The sequence below is a fragment of the Falco rusticolus genome, chromosome Z (genome assembly GCF_015220075.1).
Source record: "Falco rusticolus isolate bFalRus1 chromosome Z, bFalRus1.pri, whole genome shotgun sequence".
NCBI lineage: Eukaryota > Metazoa > Chordata > Aves > Falconiformes > Falconidae > Falco > Falco rusticolus.
In genome coordinates this window covers 50,909,255-50,929,648 of record NC_051210.1, presented here as the reverse complement: position 1 = coordinate 50,929,648, position 20,394 = coordinate 50,909,255, and positions in this window count along the sequence as shown.

The window sequence follows — 20,394 nt, the reverse complement described above, 5'->3', positions numbered from 1 at the left end:
AATTACCCCTGTATAACAATCATTCTTCTGCTTCTTAACTTAGGAAAAATAATTTCCAAGATTTTATTCACAGGCTACGTTGTTCAATCCAGTGTATGCTGGTGAACATACTGCTTTTTTAAATCAAATCTAGAGGCTTTGTTTGCTATAGCTAGGACATTCAATGCTCTATAAACTGTCCCAGCGGCTTTCTGTGTTACATGAGCCTTTATTGAATCCAGAACAAAATCTTAAAAATAAAGTACTGTTGGCATGTATCTTTGTTCACTAAATAAGCCACAGTATATTAGGTAAGTGCAAAACCAGACAGCTATTGTTCTTTTCTCTATTGCTCTGGCTTTAACTGTGGCACTCTACTGAAATAAAGTATGGTGACTCTAGTAAGTTCATTTGGAGCTAAAAGCCGGTCAAAATTAGGCTAAATGGTATTTTGCTCCTCATGTAGAAAAACATCACTGTGTAATAGTTCTTTCCAGTGCAATTTGTGTTTATATGGGATGTACCTTTCAGATACTTTTTTAACATGCAAACTGCTATTATTAAGTAGAAATGCATTTTCAATTATATCCAGATTTTGTCTAGTCCCTTGATGTATATATTAACTAGATTATACCTACAGAAGTTCAAGACATGACACTACCTTAGACATTGCCTGTATTGAAAATATTTGCATGCGTATAATTATGCTAACACAGCTGTACCCACAAAGTAAACATACAGCACATCTGTAAGGGGAATTAGCATCGCATGAGCTCTCGTATATGGTACCTGATGACTCTGATGAAGAGCTATGCAGGCACAGATCTAGGCAATAGCAAAGCAAACTGTTAGGGGTTGGAGTACCTTAGTGGTCTTGGGGGTATACCTGCTAACAGGTTTAGAAAGATAACTAGAAAGACATAAGCAATTAGTATTTACTCATTTCTTTGCCAGACACGTTATAAAGTAGTTATTAAAAAGATAATCATTTCACTGATTCCACAGTGAGGAAACCATGTTACTTCTCCATCCTCTTCCCAGAAAAAGAGGGTCTCAAAAGTATTAAGGATTCCCCAGGATGGGTTAGGTGATGCACAGTGACACATAATGTTTAAGCTGTGTGATGGCTTTGTTAGTGTGAGTAGTGTGGCCTTCAATGTTGTATAATTTTGCGAGACGCTGCCCTTAAAATGTCCTTAAAATTTGAGGAAAGCCAATCTACTCTGTATTTCAAGTCTAAACATGTTTACAAACTAAAAAAATAAATTACATATCTACATACATTTCTCCATGTGATTTTAAGTAAGAACTGCAAGCACTTTTTTTAAAACATAAACTTTCTTCAAAAGACCATTATGACCACAAAAGCCATGATATAATATTCTGTCAGAAAGGATTCTTAAGGAGAAGATGAAGGGGAAGTGAAAAAAACCCCAACATTTTATGTTCTCCAGTATTAATCTCCAGTAATATTTAATTTCTCAAGCCAATTTACAATATACTCATGGTGTAAGTATCAATATTGGATGAGATGTCTGTCTTCCTGATTTACATACTGCTGGTAAAATAGCACCAATTAATAATAAAGTACTGCTTAGATTTATTAGAAAACATGAAGAAGTAAACTCAGAGTAAAAAGTCTACAGAAATAACAGGGGCACCAAAAACAAGGCTGCGTGTCTATTAAATCATTCATCAGACCACTGTTGGGAATGCAGTCTTTTAAAATAGTAATGGGAACAGGATCTCACAAGTGCAATGGGAGCGAGAGTCTGATCCTGCTCTGAGTCACAAACATTGACTTCACTGTGAGAAGGATATTGCTTATGAAACACATTTGACAACATTTACGGCATGTGTCAATTTATTTCCTAACCAAAAAAAAAAAAAAAGTTGTATTTATAACAGAAATTGTTTCATCACTCTGGGTATTATATTTTGGTATGGGCGTTGGTGTTGCATGCACCACTGCAGAATGGGTAGGATATATATTTTAGGGACCTAGAAGAATTCTGAGAGGAAGGACTCAGAAATATTTATATATTTTATATTTATGCTTGAACAATTCCATCTCTAAACTAGAATAAAACATAAAAAGCGACCAGTAAACCCTTTTCATAAACTCTACCTTAATTAAAAATTTAATACATTTCTGCTTTTATAGCCTTACTCTTCAGTATTACAGCATCATTTTTTAATGTATATTCATGTGTATTTACGCATGCACTGACACAATATTACACTTTTCAGCAGAGCATTTACTCAAATTTTAGGTTAAACTCAACTAATAACAATCTGCCTTGTTAGAAAATGGCAATGAACGTAGATCAAATGTTATTCCCAGATGTGTAAACCAAGAGTAATCCGTTGCATAAATGGAATTAAACTGTAGAAAACCAATCTGACATCAAAGGTAACTATGATCGTAATTGCTATAGCTGCTAATCTAAATATGCTAAGTATGTGGTTATGCATTCTGTCCTTATCTATCCAAATAAGGCTGAATTGCTATCTTTCTTTTTCGTGGAGCTCTTTAGAATACAATAGTTTTGTACTGCATTTTTCAGAATTTATACTATGTGTATGTATACTATGTATGCAAAAGCATACAATCAAATTAAATACAACACTCTTCTCCATCACCTCAACATAGAAGTTACGCTTCAAAAGTCATATGGCAATAAGTACCTATGCAGTTGGAGGTAACACCATGCATGTTGTTATGCAGAGTTTAAATTAGGAACTTTCTCTTAACTTTGGTGCTTGGAATTTATTCAATTTTTGGATTATTATGCTGGCAAGTACAGAATATTATCTCACTTACTGGAGCATACATGTTGGCAAGAATGGTGCATAGATTTACATTTTAAAGCTTTTTAGGGAAATTGCCTCTCCTGGGGACATACTTCATAACTGTTAGTATTGCTATTGGAGGTTACACATGTGCATAGAAGAGAAAGTATGCCCCGTAAGGTTAAAAAAAATCATAAAAGGTATGTTAATTATTTGTAACTACAAAACAAAATACTTGAAATTATAGCAAATTAAAAGGGCATTTATTTACACACAAACAGGATTGTTTAAAACCACAGGCCTCGCCCATAGCAGAGATGTGAAGCCAAATAAGTGACAAAGATTATTAACCTTATTGTAGATTTTACAGACACTTAATATCTACAAGGAGAGTCTGGTCTCGTCAGATTAAGGCGCTTTTTTTTTTTTTTTTCCCCCAAATGTTGTGTTTTGCCAAAGGTGGCCACATATTTGATAGACCCCCACTCTCAGATGATCTAATTGACTTTTCGGAAGTGCCTCAAGGGACACAGTCCAGAGCAACATATGATCTGGCGTACTTGTCAATGCAACAGTTGTTCCAGTGTTGAAAAGGCGAGACAATATCTCATTAATAGATTTTGTGTTAGAAAAATTGTTAGGTCCTCCATGAGATTTCCTTGAGTTTTAAAAAAATCAGAATGGGAGGAACTGACCTGACGAGGTCAGGAGTTTGTATGCAGCTGATCATGTTAACATTACGTATTGAAAATGGTATCACCTCTTCCCTAAGTGTTAGAATATCAGAACAGAGATATAAATTTATCTGAACAAATGCCATGTAATTAACCAGTTTTAAAGCCAGGTAAACTGCAGTACATTATATGGGAGGGAGCCATATTTATAGGAGGGAAGGGAAATATTTCTCTGGCAGGTTGATTTAGTTTCAGAACAAATCCTCTTGAAGATGAGTTGGTGAAACTGAAGTAAAGCAGAGCAGACATACTGCTAGATCAACTTGTCATATGGCTCTGCAGTTTATCACTGTCCAAATAGCTCGTATTTTCCTCTGTATACACTGTTTAGCTACTCAGTGTGTCTGAGATCCTGCCCTATACAGTGTATGATGCAGATTTAAGAATACACATCATTCTTCAATTCTTTCCTTCTGATCCAAACTGTGAAACTGGAGGGGTGCTTCTGGTTTCGGTGTGTTTCAGAGTTAAAAACTTTGGGGAAATACAGCTCTGCATTTGCAGCCTTTTGTTCCCCAAAACAGTCATGATATTACCCATTTCGGATAAACAGTTCCCTACCTATTGGACCATCAAAATGCTATCTCCCAGTCCCAGACAAGGACCAGCTTCAGAGCTGTAGTGTGTTTGAAAGGGCAATGAATAGTTACAGATCGCTTTGCCAAGTCATTGTGTGGACAGAGGTCTTGCAAACAGCCATCCTTTATGACCTTCCACAGATGCTCTTCCAAAAGGGCTGTTTCCACATGGCTCTGTGTGATCTCTCTCAATTTTAAGTGTAGAAAAGAGGCCCAAATGTACATGTGTCCTCTTGCACCTTACTTATGTTGTAGCTGTGCTTTGGTTTAGGACTAAGGCTGTGCATATTACTGGTATTATCAACTGCAATTAATACCATTAATACATAGCTGATTTGAATATCTGATTATTACAGACTAGGTATTACCAACACAGTGTTGGTGTTGGTGTCAGTATGGAGATTTTGAGTCTAAATTCCAAACATGCCAAGTACATGTCCCTCTGCCTAGGAACTTGAAAACTACATATTGCTCATTCGCATCCACCCAGTCATTTGTGGATGGCAGGTGACATATCTGAAGGAATAGCTCTGACCTCTTGAAGAGGCTACCCAGGAAAAAATCTTTATTAGCCATTATCCCTGTTATCCTATACCAATGCTATTTGTCTAGCAAGATCAGCACCTGTAAAAACAGGACGAGTAGGGGGACCATTTCCCATATTGAGAATACCTCCTATTCAGTGAATGGGATGAAAGGAGGAAGCTTCTGGTGCTTTGTGCTACAGACTGTTGGCCCAGCTCTGAATGAGCATGTCTGTAACTGGACAAGTTTTTAAGGTCTCAGGCAGGTTCACTGATGTAAAAATCTTTACAATGTGCTTTGATTGCTGATGGACTTGCCTTCCACTGTACGTGCTCAGCCACTGCAAAGGACTTCACTGTTCCTACACACCACCAAGAAAGTACTAAGAAAAACTGAAAACCACCATGAGGAAAAAGGTTTGAACTGACTAAAATACTTAAAAGGTTGGTGTTTCTGGAATAAGCCCAGTTCTGCAAGTATATGATAACTGAAAGGTCCATTTTACTTCATTCTTAGGAATTTCATTCATAGGAATTTAGTACTAAGCAAAAACATCTTTAGCAAATGAAGTGATTATAAATTTAGTTCAACTGCACTCTCACCAACTTTAAAAAAGCTGTGGTAAAGCTGGAAGCTAATTCAGTAAATCCTTTCTTTCTATTACAGTGCACTTTTAGATAAGGGTTCCTTCTCACAGTGATATTTCCATGAGAAGCTCTTAAACACCTTGATATTAAATGTGGAAATATGCCCTTAGCTATTCAGTAAGTGCCAGAATCTTCCATTGTAAGAATAGGAACAGATATTCCATATAAAGCCACGCAACTGTAGTAAGACGAACTCCTCACTTTCAGGAGTAAAATGGTTGCCCATCTGTACTTAGAACTTTGCAGAAAACAGTTTAGTTTCTAGCTAGCTGGTGTCGCCACTGTCATTCACAAAGTCGCCATTTTTTCCCCAGCCTTTTAAGGTTTCATGCAGTGTGCAGAGCACAGGACAGGACCTCAAGGCACTCATAAACTTCCTCCAGTTTTTTGGATTGAGCAAACATCAAGTCTACAACCAGTCAGAATCTCAAAATGTGTTATGCAAAGACAGGCTCAGATGAGCTGCGTTATTTTTTTCATCACACGATTGCCTTTTAATTTTTGTTGCCAAGGGGACAAACCAAGAGGAAATGGATTTAACAACTGCAAAGTGATGAATTTTAAAGCTGCTGTTAATAATATTTGAACTCTGAATCTAATTTGTATGCAGGACAAATGAAGAATACTAATATCATTTCAGAAAATAAACTAAACCCAACTAAAGAAAAATCACCCTTTCCCTCCTATGCTTTCTGTCTCATGTCTGTATCAATGAGAACTTGAGCTTTGAATAACAGAACTCTAAATGCCCAGGCAGCTTCTGAAACATGAAAGGTAAACGACATAAAATTATTAAGCTTATTATATCTTATAACCTTGTATTGCCTTAACATACACAGACATTCTTGAACATTAAGAAGATCCAAAATGCACATCTGGTTTGTAAAATGCTGCTTTTAACAGCCAAAAGGAGCTGCTGCAGACAGCAAGAGACATGGTTCTACACCTCCTTGAGTGCTTTTCAATAGGGAAGACTTGACAAGAGAGACAGGAGGGAAGCTGGTGGCAGGAGGAAAATCTGTGTAGTTTTTAGGACTGCTCTTTGCCTAAACTAGCTGGAAGTACCTGTATCCAAACTTAGACCACTAGTTTGCATACAGCCCCCTGCCCCACAGCGCAGAAACCATCATCCTACTCATAGGGCTACAAGCAGTGTTTCTCCTTCCCTCTCCCAGGTTACTCTGTGTGTTCTCCTTTTCTGGAACCTAATGAATGACAACTCATGTGGACTGCGTTGCAGGAACGTTGCTGGTGCCTTCAGAAATCTATGCTTGCAAGGTCATCTGCACTGCAGATGTCTTCTTCAGATGCTTTTCCTAATACTGCCACTGCCCATTCCTTTTTAGCAAAATAAATGTTGGACCTGGATATTGAAACTATCCTCAGAAACAGAGAAATAGTTCTTAGAGAATTTACTCAAGCTGAAGAGATCAAAGAGCCTTTTTCCAGATATGTATAAGCTACCAGTGTCATTACACGCAACACAGCCCCATCCAAGTCTGCTGTCTGGGTCTACACAACTTGAGATCTGTCAGCATTATGTTTGTGACATTGAATTTACCCAGATGACTCCATCTTTGTTTCCTGATATGCTTTTGGTCTACTCTCAGGTAAGCCCTGCTGGAATTCATAAACCAGACATTTTTCTACCTGATTTTGAGGTCTGTACCCAGACTTCTCGGTTAGAAACTTTCCTGCACCGGTACCACAATGACCAAAGGGCATCCTACTTCTTCACCATTTTTAAAGAATAATTTGACACTCAGACAAATTAATTGAAAACCCTGTTGGAAGGGTTTTAAACTCACATTTCTTGCAAAAATAACCTAGACTATTCTAGCGAATGGTATGCTGAGCTGGGCACAGTCCCTGCATTTGACACAGACAGTGTTCTATCTCACAGTCCTCATAAATTAAAACATGGCATTATTGGCATTTAAAAACAAGTCTTTAACTTAGCTCAATCCAGGAATGTGATGGTAGATCAAGAGACCCCTCAGTCCAAACAAAGGGAGGAATGAAAACTGAATCAGTGTCTGCTACACTCCAGGTGGGGAATCTGCCCACCAAACTACTCTGTGTACATGTGGACATCTGTATTCTGCATGAAAAGGAGCAGGCTTTTGTTTCAGGTATCAACTGGCCCAAGAACTTCATGATTCATAAACTTCACATGATAGGAGATGCCTCAGTCTAAGGAGGGGGAGAGATTTGTCTATGTTCTTCTTTGTTAAGGCAGCTTTTGGCCCAGCATCATTTTATTAAGACAACAAATGCTTTCTGCCCATATTTCAGTACTTCAACCAAGGCCCTGAAAGGAATAGCAAGGAGTAGCATCTAATGTATTTAAAAGCGTATACCAAGTTGGACTAAGCACGTTTCCTTCAGATCCAGCTCCAGATTCATTACCTTCTACTTTTTGTCTCAGGAAAGCATCCAAACAGGTCTTTTACTCTGTATAATGCTCTCAACTTTGGAGTAACTTTATTTGAATCCTTTTATATGAATTTTAAAGGAAATGTTTGAAATACTTTAACCAGGCAAATTTATCTTTTGAATAGTGTGCTAAGACTTAAATTGCCTTTGTAACTTCATTCAGGAACAGTATGTTTACACCCAGTTATAAACAGTTTTGAGAAAAAAAAAATATATACCAGTTTCGCCTTCCGACTTTCAGCTGCTTCAAGCTTTCATTAAGCCATAAGCATCAGCAGTCTGAGAGGGGAGTGTGTACCAAGTACAGCGGTGACAGTCATGCATTGCTCACAAGGGTATTTTCCTTACAAGCATGGCAGGGGATAAGTGATTTTTCAACCTTGATGGGAGATTTGAGAAATCAAATGTTCTGTGGGAACATAAATGCCTTGTAACCTAGAGGTACTGAAGACAGCCATTAAGACCAGGGGGAATTGCAAACCCGGGAAATTAAGTAATTTGAACATCTGTTAAAACTCAATAAGCATTTCTCCAATGAGTGAAATCATAAACCTGATAGACTTTCAGCATAGAAGCTTGGAGAGAATCAACAAAAGAGATTTATACTTCAAATTAATTTGGCAGATGGCTCAAAAGAGGGTTTCTTAATTTCTTTTCAAAATTGTAAATAAATCAGTTGAACACACAAGAGAAACTAAGAGAAATTTAAGGACTATATTTACAAGTGTCAGATGAAGAGAGGCATGTAGTGTAATTGAGTATCAGTCACTGCAACTTGGTGAACCTGTTACAAGCTCATAAAGCAAGAAAGGCATCAGGTCCCTCATAATTTCTCTGCAGAAATGGTCCCTAGGGTGGTTCAAGCTGCTGCTGGGACTAGTGCTGGCTTCTTGTTGCTACCTAGCACTTCAGATATGCCTATGTGGCATGATGCACTGCTGTGCAGATAGGCAACCCAGTTTCAGTTGTTCAGAGATGGCTTAGGTACCAGAAACACTAGATCCACATTAGTACAGGACCTTGACTCAGCTAATTAGTTCTGGGCAACAGGGTGTTTTAGCTAGGTGGACACTGAGCTAATGTAACCATTCTGCTCCTGGTACCATTGTGGTTGCATCATGTAGACACACATGATTATCAAATATACACTACAGGTAATGAACAATCCACAGTGCATGCAGACAATTAACATACTATCACTGTTTTACAAAAATAAAAAAAATGTTTATAGTGAAAATGATTTAAATTGAAGATGTACATATTAGTTGACTGATGCAACATCAAACATTTTTGCCCAACAGATACCATAATAGCTGCTACAGTCCTTGGGTACAGAAAGCTAACATTGATTGAGGGACGCTGTAGAGCAGAAAATGGGAGAAAAAGGGAAAATGCAAAAAAAAAGTTCATTGTCTTTTCCACTGCAAGTATTAAGAGAACTCAAATTAAATTATAAGTTACTTATTAAAGCAGAAGGGAATGATTCTTTGTGCAACATGTGGAGCTTCTTGCCACAGGACAGAAGTTTACATGTGATCAATAAAAATTTAAGAAAAAAATATGGAAGAAAACCTATTAGAGACTTAAATATGAAGACATTAAAAACAACGAGACAGAGAAAAATATGATCATAATTTTCTCATACTCTTTTCTAGAAACAGTCAAGAGGGTCCCTGAATGCCTTACTGGGTGCCTGGATGCCTTACTGGAAGAAGTGCAGTAGCTAACTGGAAGTATATTCTATTAAAATAGGTATACTAGGTAAAGTCATAGAATTGTGGAATGGTTTTGTTTGGAAGAGAACTTTGAAGGTCATCTAGTCCATATCACCTACCATGGGTAGGGACACCTTTCATTAGACCAGGTTGCTCAAAGCCCCATCCAACCTGGCCTTGAATATTTCCAATGATGCGAGCATTCACGAATTCCCTGGGCAACTTGTTCCAGTGTCTTACCATCCTCATCATAAATAATTTCTTCCTTACGTCCAATCTAAACTGAACCTCTTTCAGTTTGAACAGTTGTCCCTTGTCCTGTCTACAGGCCCCAGTAAAAAGACTCTCTACATCTTTCTTATAAACCCAACTTTAAGTAGTAGAAGGCTGCAATAAGAGAATTCTCCAGGCTCAAAAACTGCAAATCTCTCAGCCTGTCTTCACAGGAGAGGTTCCAGCCCTCTGATCAATTTTGTGGCCCCCCTCTGAACCTGCTCTGACAGATCTAAACTGTGGTGCCCCTGACTACAGAGGAAGTCAGGCTGGCTTGCCTGAAGTCACTTTCATGGTTACAGCTTCGGTGAATTGACAAGTTTATGCTGGAACCCTTGTTGGGTTTAGCAACAGTCCTTCAAAGGTAGGTGTCTAGCCTAATGGCATAAAGTTGTAGATTTGACCATTGGTGGCAAAATTTTACCATATGTACGGCAAATGATGGAAAATTTAGTCATATAGGCATTTAAGTATGATATCTAATCATACAAATATTTTCTAAAACCATCTGTAACAACTTACTAGTATCCCCACCTTTGTCTTCTTTTTAAAAGAGCAAGTTCTATCACATTATTCTCACAGCTGGAAGATAAAAGGTAAGCTCTAAGCTTGTTCAGGAGTGCTAAATTATCATTGTCAAATATTCAGGTTTTTAAGTTACAGCAGCACTTCTGTAGTATCTTAAATAAATCCATTATTTGCAGCCCTGCATGTCAGTTTAGATTTTCCATTACCACAGCCTTAGGAATTCTTAAATGATATTCAAGTACTATTTTGTATTGAAAAATATAAAAATAATGTAATTCTCATAAATTAACACTGCCAAAGAACTATGGTTTTTAATTAATATTTGTGCAATACTTAGTTATAGGGCTCCAACTAAAAGCTGCTTGTCATATTATTACTATCTATAGTAACAATAAATTAGTCTTTTAAATATCTTTTCAATAGTCTTAAATATTTTAAAAGTAATAACCATTTATTATAAATTAGTTAATATTCCTAAAGTCTTGCTTTAATGCCACACTGAGATCATGTCATGACAAAATAGTTAGATTGGGCCAGATTACTCGTGATTTGTTGTAGTTCTAGAAAACCACATGTCAGTAAGTAAAGGGAAAGCATTTAAGAGGTTTATTATCAGCAGTTTGAGCAAACTGTAGTGGGTCATGTATCCTCATAATGACTGAAGCATAAAAGAATTTATCTAATGTAATTGTGATGTTTAATTTACAAAGAATATATGTTCACATGTATAAGATATCCTCATCATCCAAAGTTACAGGTAATCAAGACATCTGTCAGTATTTTCACCTTCCCAAATTAAGTGTTTAATCACTTGTCAGGCCTACTGCTCCTCCATCTAAAACTTTGAAATATCTTACCGTTTTGATGAAGTCCAAAACCTGAGATAAAAAATATAATCACATGTAAGAAATGTGTAAAAATGTAGTTCCTGTCTGACTGCAGTGTCCTGGTTTCAGCTGGGATAGAGTTAATTTTCTTCTTAGTAGCCGGTACAATGATTTAGTATGAGAATAATGTTGATAACACATGGATGTTACAGTTTTTGCTAAGTAGTGCTTACTCTAAGTCATGGACTTTTCAGTTTCCCATGGTCTGCCAGAGAGCAAGTGCACAAGAAGCTGGGAGGGAGCAGAGCCAGGACAGCGGACCTGAACTAGCCAAAGGGATATTCCGTACTATAGAATGTCATGTTCAGTATATAAACTTGGGGCGGGGGGGGGGGGATGTTGGCTGGGGCCTGCTGATTGCTGCCTGGGGACTGGCTGGGCATGAGTCAACAGGTGGTGAGCAATTGTGTTGTGCACCACCGTTTTGGGGTTTTTTCCCCTTGTGTTTTATTCCACTCTCTTTCTCCTTTACTTTACAATTGTTGTTATTGTATTTTATTTCAGTTATTAATTTGTTCTTATCTGAACCGACAATTTTTTTTCCAATTCTCCTCCTCATCCCACCGGTGGTGGAGAGGGGGTGTGCGGGGAGGAGGGAGTGAGCAGTTGTGTGGTACTTTGTTGCCGCCTGAAGTTAGACCATGATGCGTGGTTTAAGCACTAAGAAGTGTGTAAAACTGTAGTTGCTGTCAGACTACAGGTAAAACATAAATCAACCATTTCAAGGGTTGCTCCACTCAACGTAGCACAGTCCTATAATGTGTTATGTTGGTGTTTTGCTCATATTGTTAATAGATTTAATGATGAGCATAGACAGAAATCAAACAACAGCTGCTATACATACACTGCAACTTTTGTAATTAAATGGGCTATTCCACAAACCATTTCAAAGATCCTTTGAATGACAAGGCATAAAAATGCCTTATTACATTTCAGGGGATCTCATTTCTTAGTCTTTTTCCATTTCTGAACTGGCGTAGTACCCGTTGTGTCCCCCTCCTCTAGTCACAATAAAAATCTTGCTCGGCAATCAGGGAACTCAACCAAGATAATGTTCCCAATGTTGGACTTCCCATGAAATGTGGCTTGAAATGTAGCAATGAAACATTATTTAAAAGGTGGTATTTAGCATACTTTTTCTTCCTCAGGTTTTGAGGAAAAACATCTAAAAGTTATCTATTAGAATGTTACAGACTGATGTTTGAAAAAAGGCTCACATAACCTCCTGCTTGTGTTAAATGGCTGAGGGCACATTCTGTTGGAAGTTTTATTACATTTAAAAGTTATGGTTTGTGTGTCTTCTTGTGTTTTAAACTCATGATTTATGATGAGCAATAATTCCCGTGTACTGTTTCCCGGCCATCAGCCTTTTAGCTTGTTCATTTCTAATGGGATTGCATTCCATTTCATGACATGCTTGGCCAGCTATAAATTAAAAACTCCTCCAAGAAGTGTCAAAATAACTTCAGTCAGAGGCGATTGCAGGAGAGTTGGGTGCTTTTCTATTCTCATGCAAAGACTGTGTTGCAGGGCGTCTGTGCTGTCAGAGTGATAACACAGCAGCTCTGACATAGTATTTAAACTCTGACTCGGAAAACTTGTGCCTACCATTAAATTTTTCTATCTCTTGTATGTCATTGCAATGACTTTTCTTTAGGACCACTTTAGCCTGTAGCATCCCCAGTCCCTTTCAAAGCATGACTATTGAGTGCTAAAAAACCAACTAAAATTTGTTGATACACCAACCAACAAAAACACCAGCCAAAATACTCAAATTGCAACCCTGGTGATCGTATTTTTCATTATGATGAAAATGCCACTCCTGAAGATGTATTCCATTATTAGCAAAATGTGAGCACAATAGTATAGTTGGTTGTTTTAATGCAAAAAGAAAAGTAAAATAAGTACTTGCAGGGAGCGATGTTTTCTTATACCACAACTAACAAGCTTGTTATTTTTTTACCTCATATATCACACCTAATAGTTAAAAGTATTACTATGCCAGTAGATGTCAGTACAATCATGGAACTAAACTACATTACAGCGGAGTATATTCTTCATATTGACTGGTGCAGACAAATGAAAGTATAGTGATGAAAGTTAATATATCGTTAAACAGTCTGACAGTTTTTGAAATGTTTGAGTCTGTACTTTTTAGATGGATTCATTTATAGTGTCAAGAGCTTGAAGAGATTTTCAGTGCTAAAAATGTCAAAAGTATTTTCTAGGCATCTTCTTTACTTGCTGAACAGGAGCTCTAATATTCCATTTTCTTTCCAAAACCACTTGTTCATACATTAAAGAATTCGTAGCACTTGCAGAAGTAGGTATTGGGATTTGGCTTCTTCCAACCAGAACCTGGGATTATGAATCCATCGAAAGGGACAACTACAATTTACGAAAGATAACTGTAGTTTTCTCTGACCTTTCCAGGACAAGTCCAGAGCTGAGAGGACTGCAACTGATGTTCCATTAAGTCTATATCACAAAATGTTTCTCTTGAATTTCAAGGACATGAAGTTTGAATAAAGCTTGAGGTAGTCAATAGGCAGAGACCTTGGAATTGGTTAACCCTCAAAGTAAAGAGGAGGTAGGAATAGCATGACAATAGCCTTAACAAGTGCAGAGCTATTGCTACCTCATACCTCTGCACAGGGGCATAGCAAACTCACATTTATCAGCTCTGGTCTGGAAGGTTTATTTTCCTACGGTACTGTCATACTGTTTCACCTCCTTTTATTCTCTTTCTAATATCTTGCTCCTTGGGTTGAAATCCTGATTAACCCCTATCCTGAAGGAATCCCAAAGAGCTGCAAAACTAGCGCCATGAGTAGCACCAATATAACTACAAATCTGTATTTGGGGCAATGTATTATACTCACCCCACCAGTTCTGATAGTCTAATAGCTACAACAACATACCACACAGCACAAGTGTCTTTTCCTCGGTAAACGATGCACACACATTTTATGATACATGACTGTGCTGTTTAAAAAAGCCTGGATCCTGGATGCAAACATTATTAAGTGTCAATACTCTGAACACTGAATCCTTAACACACCTTTGTTTTGCTTACCTCAGGCCAAAACAGATCAGTAGCATCCATCAAAATAAAGAATCAAAAATGAGATGTACCTTCTCAGTCAGCTGCTTTGGCTGCCACAAACAGATGATCCTTTTCCAAGGCCTTCAAATGCCACCTAGGCAAACTGGTCACTGATAAGAAACAGTAGATACTAACTCACACTATGTCAAATTCCAGCTTACTTTTATGTCTCTGACATTTTCCTATTACATTCAAGATGCTTATCCTCACCATCCTCCACAGAGATTCTGAAATAAGCCCAAGGAAATGAGAGTCACAGCTAAGCAGACTTCCAGGCACCTGGATGTTGCTTGCTTCGTTACGTTCCTGTGAGCATGCTGACATTTCCTTGCCCTGGATATAAGGGAGAGGAGATGTGGGGAGGTGGGGGGAGCATGGTGGGTGCCTGGGTCTCCCTGGTAGAGCACTCTGGGGCAGAGTCAGGATGTGAACCCCCATGTAGACTGACCCTAAGACAAGAAAGCCAAAGGGGTAGTGCAGCATCTCATTTCCATGCTGGTGCTAGCCTTCATCCCTACTGAGGAATATTAATTGAGCAGTGTTGTAATGTACTTCTCATTCTTGTGTCAGTTTGGCTATTTTTAATGTATATGTTTTTAACTGTCCTGCTGTGGGACTTCTGTATCATTTTCATGTTTGTTTTGAGGCACCTTGGGATGACTGTTGAGAAGAGCACTTGCACTTAAAGTGTGGCTGTGACAGGCTTCTCACTCTGCTCCTCCATGTACAGTGGATATGCTTTTCTCGATTCTTCAGCTGTCCTTGCATAGATGACAAATTGATCCACAGGACACAAGACTGGAAATACAAAGGCCTGGCTTCTGTCTCTGGATTTGAACCGCTCTGACAGCTATCTGCTCTCCTGCAACTTTGACATGTGAAGATAGCAAAATGTTTACAAACTGGAGGTTAAAACGACAAATGCTACAAGAGGCTTGATTAAGTCCTGTTTTGTCTCAGGGAGGAATTTTCAAAGAAATTTTATTCACGCAAATGATGAGATCCAAGCTAAGCAGAAAGAATTTTCCTTAGTTTGAACCCCACATACATATTTCACATTCCTGTTATACTCCTATACACACCTATCTTTTGTTCCACAAATATGCTTGTGTATGGTGTCTTATGTAGGTGGTTAAGTTGGTGGAACCAAATAAGTTGAATTGGTAGATTTCTAATCACATTAAAAAGTAAAATAGCTGATGATGGTGTTCTTTCTTATTTTAAGTTTTCATATGCCAAAGCTGTGATTATTTATTTTAGCCTGCAATAGTGATGATACTTCTTACACCTAAAGCAGAACACAAAATTAGATTCTTCATGATGATTGATGTGTTAGCAATGTCATTAACTATTGACAGAGGAACAGAAAACTCACTCCAAAACCCAAAGTCCATGGCCATCATGCAGAATGAAATCGGTTGAGGTGTTTACCTGAAAACTAAGAAGGAGAAGCAGAGAGAAGAAAAAAATGACTATTAAATGACACATTTTAAAGAAACTTGGACATACTACTATCAAGTTACAACAAAGTCATTATGCACAAATGGCTCTACTTCTTTAGGATTTTAGAAACTCATATAAGAACCCTCAAGGTGGAATGCAGATCAGAGTGCATTGAAATGGAGGAATTTCACCAAGACACAGGCTCCTGTCTCCTCCCTCTGACTCCTGTTATCTGAGTCTTGGCTGTGCACAAATATGGGTTTTCTACAATGAGGTGGAATCTTTCATTAATAATTTGTCATTTGTATGCAGGCTGTTCTCTAAAGATGCCAAGGTAATAAGGAACAGGTCTGTTCTTGACTAAAATCCTTCTTAGCTTCATGAATCGTAGAAAGTTTAACATCTCTTTGTCAAACTTAACAGACTGTATTATTTACAATCTCCACAGTTCTCCTGAAAGTCAATAATCAGTCCCAGATTACTGATTATTACCAGACAGCTGGCATTAAGATGTATGAAGTACATAATATCCAGTACAGGAAGGTGGTTACAGAGCTTGGGATGAACATGTTTCAGCGATACTAAATTCTCTGACCAGATACATCAAATCAGGCACTCAGGAGACTGTAGTTAATATACAGCCTGGGAAATGTGGTTAGGATCAAAGATGGAGAAGAATAGATATTCTTTATTAAGGGATGGACTAGCCTTTTAAAATCAACAGACCCCTGTAGGCAAATGGAAAGTAATATTTAACACTGCAAAGCCTGTCGCCTGTTTCTCCAGTACTTCTCTCTGTCACACAGCAATAGGTACTACATGAGGAGTGCTCGTCACTATGACAGAGAGAAAAACTTTACACATATTTCTCTCTGAAGAGCTAAACATCTAAAATTAGTCATTGATACTTTGACAAAATGCAAGGGATACTTGGTCCCCTCAGTAAAAAAAGTTGAAAAGAGAGATGAAGGTTTGTAACCATCAGACAGAAAATAAATTTTATATAATAAAACATAGCAAGTACAGACTTTCTGAGAGAGACGGTTGTATTTAATGAAGTGCTATTATATTTTACTTAAACTTAAAAATAATTTAAAAAAGTGATAGGAGAGTGCCTGTCTTGAATTGCCAAGCTGCATAATCATTCAGACTTTGCCAATATTTCCTGCCTGAGTGTTCACTTTGTCATGCCTTCACCATATAAGATCTTCATGCTTACTGCATCTGCAAGAGCTTTCGGTGCTTTAATAACCCTTAGGTGTCTTGGCCTCACCAGTAGGTCACAAAATTCACCCCAGTAGGGAAATCACAAAGTGCATACCCAGCTAGGATCTCACTGTCACACATCTCTGCTCATTGCTGAAGTGCCTGCTTTCCTTCACAACCTTGACTGACCCTGAAAAACTGTCCTCACCCTGGTCCCTAGAGGGGCATCTGTCCAAACGCAGGTGAGCTGTGCTCACACCATAACCTTTGGAATGACTGCTCAGCTGGTGGAGGGTCTCATGACAATCTGCCGTGAAAAATGGTAGCTCACCAGATGGTGGCGTCACTTAACAACATATGCAACTTGGCTAAACCCTCCTTCATCCTGGCTTTGTCTTCCCAGGACTCGGCAAGTACCAATTGTGCGCCAACATACTAATTCTGCACTGCCATGAGAGAGCAAGATGCTCAAATTCCTATAGCTTTGTAATGAATGCTTGACATAACTTAATGAGATATGAAGCACTGCTAGCTTACTCAAAGACTAAGTTCAAGCGGGTAGTTATGTTCCCCTGCTCTCTATATTGCATGGTTGTGTTCCAAAAAGTAAAGGTGAACTGGGCAGGCGTAAGGAAAGCAGCCACTCTTGACTCCTTTTTTTAATACCTTTTGAAGACTGCTGAACCTCCTTTTACTGAAGGGGATCTTCAGCAGTGAGAGTTATGAGAGACACCCACAAATGGGACATGAAAAGCAACCTGCCCAAATAAAGCTCTTCACAGCAACAGAAATAAACAAGCCCTCTGGTGCCACCAGCGGTTTTTCAATGGTTTGCCTCAGTGGTACAGTGGCTTCTGGCAGAGGCAAAGCCCTCATGGTGCCAGGAGGAAGGCACTGAAGTTCAAATCCACAAAGCATTTAGGCACCCAACTCCTAGCCCACAACTGTTTGGAGAATTATCCACCTGGCTTTCAGTCAGGGAAACAGAAAAAAACCACATAATCTGATAAAAGCACATTTGCAAATCAGTAGCAAATGCAATGAGAAGTCTGCCTTTTCAGCCAGCCTCCTCCACTCCTTTTTCTGGACAGTACCAGGTGCCCAGCTAATAAAGACCGGCTCACACAAGGATGAGCAAGGTTAACTTAGTCAAAGTTCAGTTTGCTCTCACACTGTTTGGTGCTGGGTGCTCTCAGGACCACACTGCCATGGCCCCAACAGCTTGGCATCAACAAAAGGCTCACAATACTTCTAAATACTTGGAATCAAACATACTGAAAGTACGTGTCATGTAAGTAATAGGTTTGCATGAGTGTGCATTGATGGAAGCAATATGATGAGTTTGACTGCTGGTGCTTGCCAGACCCATAAGGCAAACTTAAAAAATTAAAAATAAAATAAAAAAATCCACATCATTAGAATTGAAACACAGATTAAAGAGTTCATGTCCATAGCATAGCCAACTCATATTTTAATTTACAAAAAGAATTAATAAAGTATATAACTTTCAAGGGACCAGATTAGTCACAGGTTTAATTGGGCAAAAATGTACTTTTAAAAGACAGAAGAGTCTTCATAGAATTTTGAAGAAAGGGTTTTTTTTTAAATAGAGAATGGCTGACTGAAAACCGCAGATGCAACTAAATATTAAAGGCATTTGGAAACCTAGCCCAGATGCACATTTTTTCATTGTGTCTGCAACAATCTAACCTGAAAGTGAGAAGCAAATATCATAGAGCCTGGAGATGAGGTGGCAAGAGAAATCTGGGTCTGAATTCTGAGATTCAGATGTGTGTCTTCATACACATACTACTTTTCAGGACACACCCATCTTCATGTAAATGATGGATTCCTAAAATGTGTACCATATGATTTGCAGAATGACAGTGCCCCAGTTTTGCATAAATTAAACAGCAAATCCTGATAACTAGGTTTTCCCATTTACATTATGCCTCCGTTCCAAATCCATGGGATATAAATGAGAGCAGCATATGGTCCAGAAATGGGAAAGCTGTGGGACTTTCATGTACGAACCATGGGAGCAAATGGCTGTCCCACAGATGGTGGAGTATTTAGATGCATCTCCTGCATGATGGATGCCAATGCGCAGGCGGATGAAGCCATGAGCAGCCTCTAGAGATCTCTGCTGGCTGGTACGCCCAGGACAGATGCTAGAGCAACACAAAGGGTTTGCAGGGATAGCTATCCTTTTTATATCTTGGCTTCTCATTTTCAGTGCTTGTCTGTATGTGGAAATTTACGGCATAGCTGAATGATCTTTCCGTTAAAGCTATACTATAGTTAGAACTGTCTGTGAGAGCACTAATAATAAAAATAATTTTATTTTTAATTAATTGCTTCACTTCAGATTTTTCCATGAGCAATGCAGGGAACAAGCACATATTTTTGTCCTCTTTTGGCTTGGGGCTGTGAAGAAAAATTCACAAGGCAGAGTGGATGGTAAAGATGGTAAAGAAAGATCTGAGAAGCTACTTCCATTGCCCACACACTTCCATGGGCACAAGCTACATACAACACTGTTAGTGTTGTCAGAGGCAGCCACTTAGACACCGCCAACAGGGGCAGCATCATTGGAGGGAAAGTTAGAAAAATCTTTCTGTGAAGGGTAAATCAGTCCACTGGTATATTTTGAAATAGCAAGTTCAATTATTTGGGGAAGACTTTTAAGATATTGAAAAAAAAAACCCAAACCAAACCAAAATAAAAGTTTTTGTGTTTACCTGTAAATCCTTAGCTAGTTGTAGCAATAAATGAGTAAGGCCATGAGGCCCCTAGAACACTGTCGTATATCCTATCAAAACATGCATATAAAAGCAGCAGAAAACTGTCACAAGAAACAGATACAAAAATATTTGTGCCGAATGACAGCACTGCACTTATTAGAGCAAGGTACTGTGAGCACAGAAAATTCCTCTCCCTGGCCCTTCTCTCATGGCTAACATCTCCCACACCGTGCCCGCCCCATGTGCACCTCCTCCTGACCCTGCTCCCATTGCCTCCTCCTACAGCCATGTGCCTTTGCCCTCCAGATGCTTTACAGTGTTCCTGGCACCAGACATCCTACCACAGACTGGGAACTTGTCCTTTTGATAATGCCTAGCTGGGCTGCAAGGAGCAGGCTTCCACAAGAGTTTCGGACAGGGCAAGTGGTGGGAGCTATCCCAGGAGCTGAAAGGATTGATCCCTTTCTGCTGTCAGGATGGGGATTTCTGGGTCAGAGCCTAGGTAGCGGAAAGGAGAGCAGCAATGTGCCAAACCAGGCATGGGTGCAGAGATGGAGCAGCAACACAGTGCACAGGTGGCGCCATGTAGGGGGGTTGATGTTGTTGGGGGGGTTGATGCTCTTGGGGGATACCCTCTGCTGACGCTGCCTGAGACCCCAAATGCTACTGCAGCACAGCACTGCAGCACAGCACTCTTGCCGCCTTACCCTTTTTTCCTCCATCTCCAAGACACAGAGAGTTTTCTTTTGTGGCATAATTAAAGTGAGTCAGTAAACTGCCTTATAAGATTTCATCTTAGC